This window comes from Phyllobates terribilis, unplaced genomic scaffold (genome assembly GCF_046119375.1).
Source record: "Phyllobates terribilis strain yellow unplaced genomic scaffold, ASM4611937v1 Scaffold_5__5_contigs__length_657084704, whole genome shotgun sequence".
Lineage (NCBI taxonomy): Eukaryota > Metazoa > Chordata > Amphibia > Anura > Dendrobatidae > Phyllobates > Phyllobates terribilis.
Window position 1 is genome coordinate 286,183,192 of NW_027362765.1, and position 11,187 is coordinate 286,194,378.

The following is an 11,187-nucleotide window of genomic DNA, read 5'->3' on the forward strand; positions in this document are numbered from 1 at the left end:
TCTGACCAGTGTCACTTTATGAGGTAATAACGCTTCAACGGATCCCACTGATTCTGAGATTGTTTTTTTGTGACATATTGTACTTCATGATAGTGGTAAAATTTATTTGATATGACTGGTGTTACTTTGTGAAAAAAACGGAAATTTGGCAAAAATTTGGCAATTTTTCATGCCCTTAAATCAGAAAGATATGTCACACAAAATAGTTAATAAATAACATTTCCCACATGTCTACTTTACATCAGCACAATTTTGGAACTAAAATTTATTTTGGTTAGGAAGCTATAAGGGTTAAAAGTTGACCAGCGATTTCTAATTTTCAAACAAAATATACAAAACAATTTTTTTTAGGGACCACATCACATTTGAAGTGACTTTGAGGGGTCTTTATGACAGAAAATACCCAAAATTGACACCATTCTAAAAGCTGCACCCCTCAAGATGCTCAAAACCACATTAAAGAAGTATATTAACCCTTCAGGTGCTTCACGGGAATTTTTGGAATGTGGAAGAAAACAATGAACATTTAACTTTTTTTCACAAAAATGTTACTTTAGAGCCAATTTTTTTTATTTAACCAAGGGTAACAGGAAAAAATGGAATCCAAAATTTGTTGTGCAATTTGTCCTGAGCATGCCAATACCCCACATGTGGGGGAAAACCACTGTTTGGCTGCACCGCAGGGCTCAGAAGGGAAGGAGCACCATTTAACTTTTTGAATGTAAAATTTACTTGAATAATTAGTGGATGCCATGTCGTGTTTGGGGAGCCCCTGATGTGCCTAAACAGTGGAAACCCCCCACAAGTGGGGGAAGAAGGTGGACCCAGGGAACTATAGGCCGGTGAGTCTGACTTCTATACCAGGAAAGATCTTTGAACAAATTATTAAACAACATGTATGTAAGTACATGGATAAGAATGAAGTGATTAACCAGAGTCAGCATGGGTTTGTAACTAACAAGTCATGTCAGACTAACTTAATTTCCTTCTATGACAGAATCACTGACTGGATGGATCAGGGAAATGCTGTAGATATAGTATATCTTGACTTCAGCAAAGCATTTGACAAAGTATCTCACATCATCCTTATTGAAAAAATGACCAAGTATGCAATGGACCAGGCAACTGTTAGGTGGATTCATAACTGGCTTAGTGATCGGACTCAAAGGGTGGTTGTAAATGGCTTCACATCCAGCTGGATGAATGTCTCAAGTGGGGTACCACAGGGCTCCGTCCTGGGACCTGTATTGTTCAACATCTTTATCAATGATTTAGATGAAGGAATTGAGGGTAAACTGATTAAATTTGCTGATGACACAAAGCTAGGAGGGATAGCTAATACTAGAGAAGAGAGAGAGAGGATTCAAAAAGACCTAAATAAACTGGAGCAGTGGGCAGCAACCAACAGAATGGTTTTTAACAGGGAAAAATGCAAAGTACTACATCTGGGCAATAAATATGAAAAAAGCATATACAGAATGGGAGGAATAGAGCTAAGCAACAGTACATGTGAAAAAGACTTAGGTATACTAATAGATCATAGACTGAACATGAGTCAACAGTGTGATGCAGCAGCAAAAAAGGCAAATACAATTCTGGGATGTATTAACAGAAGCATACAGTCTAGATCACGTGAAGTCATTATCGGTCTTTACTCCTCTTTGGTCAGACGTCATCTGGAATACTGTGTACAGTTTTGGGCACCACATTTTAAAAAAGACATAGACAAACTGGAGCAAGTTCAGAGAAGAGCGACCAGAATGGTGACTGGTCTGCAAACCATGTCCTATGAGGAACGGTTGCAGGATTTGGGAATGTTTAGCTTGCAAAAAAGAAGACTGAGAGGAGACTTAATAGCTGTCTACAAATATGTCAAGGGCTGTCACATTGTAGAAGGATCATCTTTATTCTCATTTGCACAAGGAAAGACTAGAAGCAATGGGATGAAACTAAATGGGAGGAGACACAGATTAGATATTAGAAAAAACTTTTTGACAGTTAGGGTGATTAATGAGTGGAACAGGCTGCCACGAGAGGTGGTGAGTTCCCCTTCAATGGACGTCTTCAAACAGAGGCTGGACAGACATCTGTCTGAGATGATCTAGTGAATCCTGCTTTGAGCAGGGGGTTGGACCAGATGACCCAGGAGGTCCCTTCCAACTCTACCATTCTATGATTCTATGATTCTATGATTCTAAGTGACCCCATTTTGGAAACTAGACCCCTTAAGGAACTTATCTAGATGTGTGGTAAGTAGTGATGAGCGAGCATGCTGGTTAAATCGAGATTTACGAACATGCTCGGGTGTTTTCTAAGTATCTTCAGCGTATTCGGGTGTTATGTTTGAGTCACACCGTGCGCATGATTTGCAACTGTTTGACAGCTTTAATACATGTGAGGAATGCCTAAGAAACCGGCATTCCTCACATGTATTAAAGCTGTCAAACAGTCGCAAATCATGCGCTCGGAGTGGCTAAAACATAACGCCTGAGCATGCTGAAGATACTTGGTGAGCACCCGAGCATGCTCGCCGAAAGGGTTAACAGTACATACCCGCTCATCACTAGTGGTGAGCACTCTGAACCTTCAAGTGTCTCACAAAAGTTTATAAAATAGAGCCGTGAAAATAAAAACAAGGGTAACAGGAGAAATTGGACCCCAAAAGTCCAATTGTACAATTTCTCCTGAGCACGCAGATACCCCATATGTGGTCGAAAAACTACTTTTGAGGCACAGTGCAAAGCTCAGAAGGGAAGAAGCGCCATACTGGAGTTCATATTTTGCTGGGCTGATTTGAGGGTGCCATGTCACATTGGCAGAGCCCCTAAGGTGCCAAAACAGCAGAACCCCCCCATAAGAGACCCCATTTTACAAACTATACCTCTCAATTAATTCATCTAGGGGTGCAGCGAGCATGTTGACACAGAATTTTACACCAATGGGTGGTGAATAAAGAATAATTACATTTTTACCAGCAAATTTTTGTTTTAGCCCCAGATTTTACATTTTCACACTGGGAAATGTGTAAAAATGGAACCAATTTTTGCTGAATGTAGAAATACCCCATATGATGCTGCACATCTCGTATCTTCACAGCATAGACAATTGCCTTCAGATGACCCCAAAGATAAAAGTCTAAGGGGGTCAGATTGGGAGACCTTGGTGGCCATTCAACTGGCCCACGACGACCAATCCACTTTCCAGGAAACTGTTCATGTAGGAATGCTCGGACCTGACACCCATAATGTGGTGGTGCATCATCTTGTTGGAAAAACTCAGGGAACGTGCCATCTTCAGTGCATAAAGAGGGCAACACATCATCATATAGCAATTTTAGATATCCAGTGGCATTGAGGTTTCCATTGATGAAGAATGGCCCCACTATCTTTGTACCCCATATACCACATCATACCATCAAGATTCGAGATGTGCAGCATCTGTAACAACGGATACTGGAAGCCTGTGATAGCATTTCTGCTGCGGTGTTGCTATCAGTGTGTCAGGAGTGGGAAAAGAGGGTTGCATTGACAATCCAACACAATGGGCAGCACTTTGAACACATTTTATAAGTGGTCATAAATTTGTAAAAAACTCATGAAAGAATAAAGTTACGTTAAAATCAAGCACACCATTGTTTTTCTTATGAAATTCTCAATAAGATTGATGTGTCACATGACCCTCTTCCCATTGAAAAAAGTAAAGTTGGATCCAAAATGGCCAACTTCAAAATGGCCGCCATGGTCACCACCCATCTGGAAAATTTTTCCCCCTCCCATATACTAATGTGCCACAAACAGGAAGTTGATATCACCAACCATTCCCATTTAATTTATGTGTATCCATATAAATGGCCCACCCAGTATATTAAACCCCTCGCAATTGTTGATGCAACCCCTGAATTGACTCTCTAATGTCTAAGCAGTGTAGTGTAATTAAATCCCTATCTACTGTATAGTTTCCCCTCTGGGCAGACCTCCCGCATCCCAGGGACGGCCTTAGGCAAAGCCTATGGGAAAACTAGCATACAATAATCGGCCATTATGATTTCACAGCAAACATTTCTAGGTCATAAATAACATAACAAATATAAAACAATTAACAACCCCCTTGTTGCCTCGGGGTCTTCTTCACCCACCAACCCCCTACATATACATCTGTATATGTGTGTATGTGGTCGGTGTATACATGCGCGTGTGCTATGTGTGTTTGTAACAATGTGTGTATGTGTGCCACATATGGTGTGTGTATGCTGAATCCACATTTATAAATCCCGGAAGCGCTGACAAGCAAAATGCTGCTCATTCATCAGGTGAAAAAATCCTCTCTCTCGGCACATCGCCTGGTGTAAACTGCAGATATGCTGCTGATGACATGATATGTATGGGGACATATTGATCTATAAGTGATTGTTCTGTCGTCATCATTCGTCAACCCGTGTAAAGAGGCCAGTAAACAACCGCAGAGCGACTTCAATATTGTCGATCGCGCTCGTTTAATGGTCTGAACTCAGGCTTATAAATACAACTGAAATGTTTGAGTGGGATGGTGCAATATGTGAGCATTTAGGGCCCCACTTTAAACTTTTACCTAGGGCCCTTCTTTGTCTAAAACCAGCCCTGGCTGCAGAAGTTAACTGTATCAATGCACTGCGCACACCGATACAGTTAAAAGTAGCATAGCTCGAGTGGGGCCCTCGGGGCTCTGTGCCGGGGCGACCGCGCCCTCGGCTCCCTCCCGGTAGCTATGATATGTTGCACCGTATAATTGGAGTGAAAAATACATAAAAATTAGATGCAAATACATTGAAAAATATCGGTCTGGGCATTTCAGTGCAGCAGTAGTGCTGACTAAAGGTTGGGATACCAGATGTACACAAATAGTGATCAACCCGTGTATAAGTGCAGTGTGTGCAAGGTGTCCCAGCGAGGTAGTCGTGGGCGAGCTGTGGCCCCTGCTCGCCATGGCACCCTACAGACAAGGTGTGCCCTCCCTCTGATGTGCTGCAGTGTATGTGGTGCTCTCCACTTACTTCAGACCATCTGGTCGCGGCTGTCTCCAGGCATTTCTCTTCTGGGACCAGGGCAGCAATAAATTCAGAGGACATGAGGTTCTTAATCATAACTGGGACTTTACTTGGGGAAGAGCAATATGTACAATATTTACAGACAGATATAATGGATGAGGCCCAAAGGGTTCTCATCTCTCTCACAGGTACTGGAACCTGTGATAACGTGTGTGCCAAAGTGGCAAATCAGGGATGCTCGTGGGTGGAGCTGATTTTTTGGTGCGAACAAGCCGGAACCCCGAACACGAACCCAAATTTGAAATGCCGAACAAATTCGCTCAACACTACTTAAGAGTACCGGTCCTTCTTGGTAAGGACCCCGGAAACAGTGTCTATGTCCATATTATTAAGGCAGGTTAACACACGATTAGCCCTTTAAAGGCTGCATTCTGAGGCACACAGTCACAGGGAACACCCCATGAGTCTCTTTCTTCTTGGCCCTAGTGGGGGGGTCACCGGTTCTTCCCGCTGGGCTGCAAGTCTCTTAGTATCAGAGGATGCCCATCCTCTAGGTGTGCCTCAGTGCTGCAAATTCCAGCAGAAAAAGGCACAGACCAACCTTCAGCCGTCAGCTGCTACTACAGGCCCACCTGGTCTCAAGAGTATCTTGAACAGTCCCTCCGATTTCTTCTAGAAAAAACAAACAGGCCTTCTGGCCACGAAGGTGAAGCAACAATCCCTCTGATTATTTATGTAAAACAGTTCTCAACTTGAAAAACAGGGCAGTTTGCCCCTAGCAGACATTTTCATAGTTGCCTCACCTGAACAGTGTGAGACTGGTCCCTTCAAAACTTTTGCAATGGGGCTGGTTAGCCCTAGGCCATCTCCCCTTCACTTTTTCTTCCGGCCTCCCTCTGCTCCTTCATGAAGGCAGCCCAGGCATTGGGGAAGGGTGGTTCCTTCCATCCCCAGGGTTGGTCGGGGAGCTACTGGGCCTGGGGTGTCCTTCCGCTGAAGTGTCGCTCCCGCAGCCCACTTGAGTGGGACCATAGCTGGTCACTCTAAACTTCTGGACCACCTGGCCCGCCATTACTCCACGCCGCTGTTCTCCCGGAGGCTTACAATGCTCAAATGGAGCCATCTCTTCCTGCTCCTGAGGCCTGCCATGGCCCCACTTTTCACTGGGTGTGGTCCACCCCGACTCACAATAGCTCGGTTTGTCAGTCTTATACATTCACATTCGTGCCTTCTTTGGCACACTCTGATCACCCCAGCAGTCCATACGGTAATCATGGACCACCGGAACCATCTGCGTGGCCTCTCCACGGCCTTGGTCCACCACTTTTTGGGCCTCCATCGCCGCTGCGACGCCAGGAGTTTTCTCTCCCTGAGCAGAGGGCATCTCCTCCTCCGCGTCCATTTCTTCCTTGTTAATATCCATAGGCTGGCAGTCATGGGGCATACTCGAGTCTCGACCGCCATGTGCCATCGTCGTTCGGGGCTTTCCACTCAGCTTCTCACCTCTCATGCATTGAGAAGAAAATGGCGTTTGTCGCTCCCCGATGATGCGCTTCCTGCATGTCTGGCTCTGCCTCTTCCTAGGCCGAATTTCTGACGTGACCGCCGCATCACGATTAGCGGCTCCGCCATCAGCCGCGCCTCCTTCCTGGGCGCACTGATTCTCACTGGGCCGGACTTCACTCTGCCCCGCGCCCTCTTCTTCACTGTACCTCCCATCCTGGGACGAATCTTCACTGCTGTGCCCATCCTTCTCTGGTCCGGAACTCGTAGGGGCTGGACACCTTTTTGCGCTCTCCAGTGCCGTCCACGCCCACGATAGCCTGTCTTCTCTTGCACTTTACCGCCACTGTCGACATTTTAGAATCCATGCTTTGGGCTGCATGTCTTCCAACACTTTCTCTTCAGTGTTCTGGGTCGGCTCTTTCCTGTTTTCTTCATGTAAAGAGCTCGCATCCTGCCGACTACGCCAAATTCAAGGTGCCTCAGCGAGGTAGTCGTGGGCGAGCTGTGGCCCCTGCTCGCCATGGCACCCTACAGCCAAGGTGTGTACTCCCTCTGATGTGCTGAAGCGTATGTGGTGCTCTCCACTTACTTCAGACCATCCGGTCGCGGCTGTCTCCAGGCATTTCTCTTCTGGGACCAGGGCAGCAATAAATTCAGAGGACATGAGGTTCTTAACCATAACTGGGACTTTACTTGGGGAAGAGGAATATGTACAATATTTACAGGCAGATATAATGGATAAGGCCCAACGGGTTGTCATCTCTCTCACAGGTACTGGAAACAACTTCAGCCCTGGTTCCCTCTTTAAGTGAAGCATCTCTGTGGCTCTATTCTCTAGCCCTAGAGAATCTTCCTCACCACCAACAGTATATCCGGATCCTATTTCTCCCCATGTCCTAGCTTTGAGTCCTAGCTTCTTCTGCAGCCTGTAGACAGAATGAGCCCCCGGGTCCTCAATACCTGTGTTGAGATTCTCCGGCCGGCTTAGGGGGCTCTTGCGTAGGGAGTCTTCACTCTGGTGATCCTACTGTCTGGGGTACGGGGCTCCCGTCTGTCCTAGCAGCGACTAAACTTAGGCTGCCCTTAGGGTTCTCTGCCAAAACTCACTGACTCATCACTTCCTGCTTCTGGACACTAAGCAGAGATTTTCCTAATGTGCCCACCCTCTGTGAGCTGTCATCACACACCATTAACCTCTTCACTGTCTGCAATACTGCTGGCAGACTCAACCTGGCATCTGCATCGGGGACAGTGGCATCGTGTGGCTGGTTCCCAATACTACAGCCCACAAGGAATTATATCAGAAACAAGCTTTATACACTTTATGCTTGATCATGGCACTAAGTTCCCCCTCTACTAGACTGGCTGGATTATCACAGCTAACCCCTTAACTGGACCTAACGGCAGCTCAGAGAGTTCTAACTATGCAAACATTCTCTTTTAACTCTTTCAGTGACAAAGGAAGGATAAGTCCTTCCCCACTACTACATGTGTACGGCAGACACGTGCTGGCACGCCATCCAGGACACACAGGATAGTCCTATAAATGCAGATTCATGTCAGCCTGATAACTTCTGTATTTCCAGTTTCTTATGGCCACTAATATATACAGTGGTGGCCAAAAGTATTGGCACCCCTGCAATTCTGTCAGATAATACTCAGTTTCTTCCTGAAAATGATTGCAATCACAAATTCTTTGGTATTATTATCTTCATTTAATTTGCTTGCAAGGAAAAAAACACAAAACAGAATGAAGCAAAAATCAAATCATTGATCATTTCACACAAAACTCCAAAAATGGGCCAGACAAAAGTATTGGCACCCTCAGCCTAATACTTGGTTGCACAACCTTTAGCCAAAATAACTGCGAACAACCGCTTCCAGTAACCATCAATGAGTTTCTTACAATGCTCTGCTGGAATTGTAGATCATTCTTCTTTGGCAAATTGCTCCAGGTCCCTGATATTTGAAGGGTGCCTTCTCCAAACTGCCATTTTGAGATCTCTCCACAGGTGTTCTATGGGATTCAGGTCTGGACTCATTGCTGGCCACCTTAGAAGTCTCCAGTCCTTTCTCTCAAACCATTTTATAGTGCTTTTGGAAGTGTGTTTTGGGTCATTGTCCTGCTGGAAGACCCATGACCTCTGAGGGAGACCCAGCTTTCTCACACTGGGCCCTACATTATGCTGCAAAATTTGTTGGTAGTCTTCAGACTTCATAATGCCATGCACACGGTCAAGCAGTCCAGTGCCAGAGGCAGCAAAGCAACCCCAAAGCATCAGGGAACCTCCGCCATGTTTGACTGTAGGGACCGTGTTCTTTTCTTTGAATGCCTCTTTTTTTTTCCTGTACACTCTATGTTGATGCTTTTTCCCAAAAAGCTCTACTTTTGTCTCATCTGACCAGAGAACATTCTTCAAACTCCAGCCTGGCTTTTTTATGTCTTGGGGTAAGAAGTGGGATCTTCCTGGGTATCCTACCATACAGTCCCTTTTCATTCAGATGCCGACGGATAGTACGGGTTGACACTGTTGTACCCTCGGACTGCAGGGCAGCTTGAACTTGTTTGGATGTTAGTCGAGGTTCTTTATCCACCATCCGCACAATCTTGCGTTGAAATCTCTCGTCAATTTTTCTTTTCCGTCCACATCTAGGGAGGTTAGCCACAGTGCCATGGGCTTTAAACTTCTTGATGACACTGCGCACGGAAGACACAGGAACATTCAGGTCTTTGGAGATGGACTTGTAGCCTTGAGATTGCTCATGCTTCCTCACAATTTGGTTTCTCAAGTCCTCAGACAGTTCTTTGGTCTTCTTTCTTTTCTCCATGCTCAATGTGGTACACACAAGGACACAGGACAGAGGTTGAGTCAACTTTAATCCATGTTAATTGGCTGCAAGTGTGATTTAGTTATTGCCAACACCTGATAGGTGTCACAGGTAAGTTACAGGTGCTGTTAATTACACGAATTAGAGAAGCATCACATGATTTTTCAAAGGGTGCCAATACTTTTGTCCACCCCCTTTTTTAGGTTTGGTGTGGAATTATATCCAATTTGGCTTTAGGACAATTCTTTTGTGTTTTTTCATTGAAGACAAATTAAATGAAGATAATAATACCAACGAATTTGTGATTGCAATCATTTTCAGGAAGAAACGGAGTATTATCTGACAGAATTGCAGGGGTGCCAATACTTTTGGCCACCACTGTACATGATTTGCAAAAGCAACCCTGTTTAAGAAGATGGCAAAGTTGCAGTTTGCTGCGAAGGAAGAAAGTTTAATTATTTCTCGACATACATAGAAGGGTGTGACTACAGCGGCGGCCCATCCTGCATCAGATTCATTACCGACAACTAGCTGCTGTCCATGAGAATTTGTACAGATCTCCCTCTACTGGATGCTTTATGCAACGTTGTGCCAAGTTTCATTTTCATGGAAATGAAAGTATCTCCTGCCACATTCAGTCTACTGAGCTCATGAATCCTACCTTACATAAAAGGCGGCACCCTGCATATTTCTATACATATTTAGTTGACTACTGTGCTGCTATTTCATTCGACTTCATTTATACAAAGGTAAAGGAAAAATTCCACTTATTGTACATGCTCCTTTTTATTTACTTTTATTTACATAACAAAACGTGAACTCAAAATTGCTGATCATAAAATATAACACAGATGGGGTATTTTTTTCAGTATTTGTCTTGTCATACAAAATTCTAGGAAGAAAACTTAGTTTAAAGGAGTTGTCCACTACTTGGACAACCCCTTCTTAATCACTATGTTTCCCCCAAGTAAAATAATAACACCTATACTCGCCTCCGGTGCCAACATCGTTCCAGCAGTGTCTGCACTGGCTCCCCCAGGGATGACGTGACATTGTTATATCAAGTGATCCCTGTGGCTAATCAGCGGCCGCTTCACTGTCTTCTCCTTTGGACATATTTGAAATTCGGACGAAATGAGAGCTCTGGCTGCTCTCTCACTTCCTTCGGCTGTCTGATTTGTCCGAAGGAGGGAAGAGTGAAGAAGCCGCTGATTGTTATGCCATGTGAGCCCTCCAGCCAATATGTCAGCCACAGGAAAGCCAGTGCCGATACCGCTGGAACGGTGTCGGTACCGGAGGTGAATATAGGTGTTATTATTTTATATGGAGGAAACATACTGATTGAGAAGGGGTTATCCGAGTAGTGGATAACCCCCTACAACTTTCTACACAGAATTTAGGACAATATATGCAACATGTGCAGGGCAATTAAAGGGATTGTCCTCTACTAGGATATTGATGATTGGAGCAGTGGTGTTCTGCTTCGTACACTGTTTACATTCGGCCATGGTGAGAGCATGTAACATAGTAACAGCTGATCACTGGGGGTGTCTGGTCGTGGACCCTAACAATCTTATGCTGATCATCTGGTATATGCGAGTAGAGCAGGCTGCCAATCAAAGTGCAGGGGATTGATTACAAACATTGGCCATTTTTGATTGCCCCTTCATCTGAAGAAGCTTACAAAAATGTGGATTATTGACCATTATGCCTGTCTGAGATCCCCTGCTAGGTCACGTAACTTTAAATACTATCAGTAACCAGAAATTTTAGGATGGAATAGTCTAGAATTGTTCTACTACATGCTACAAGCGGAAATCCCCTACACA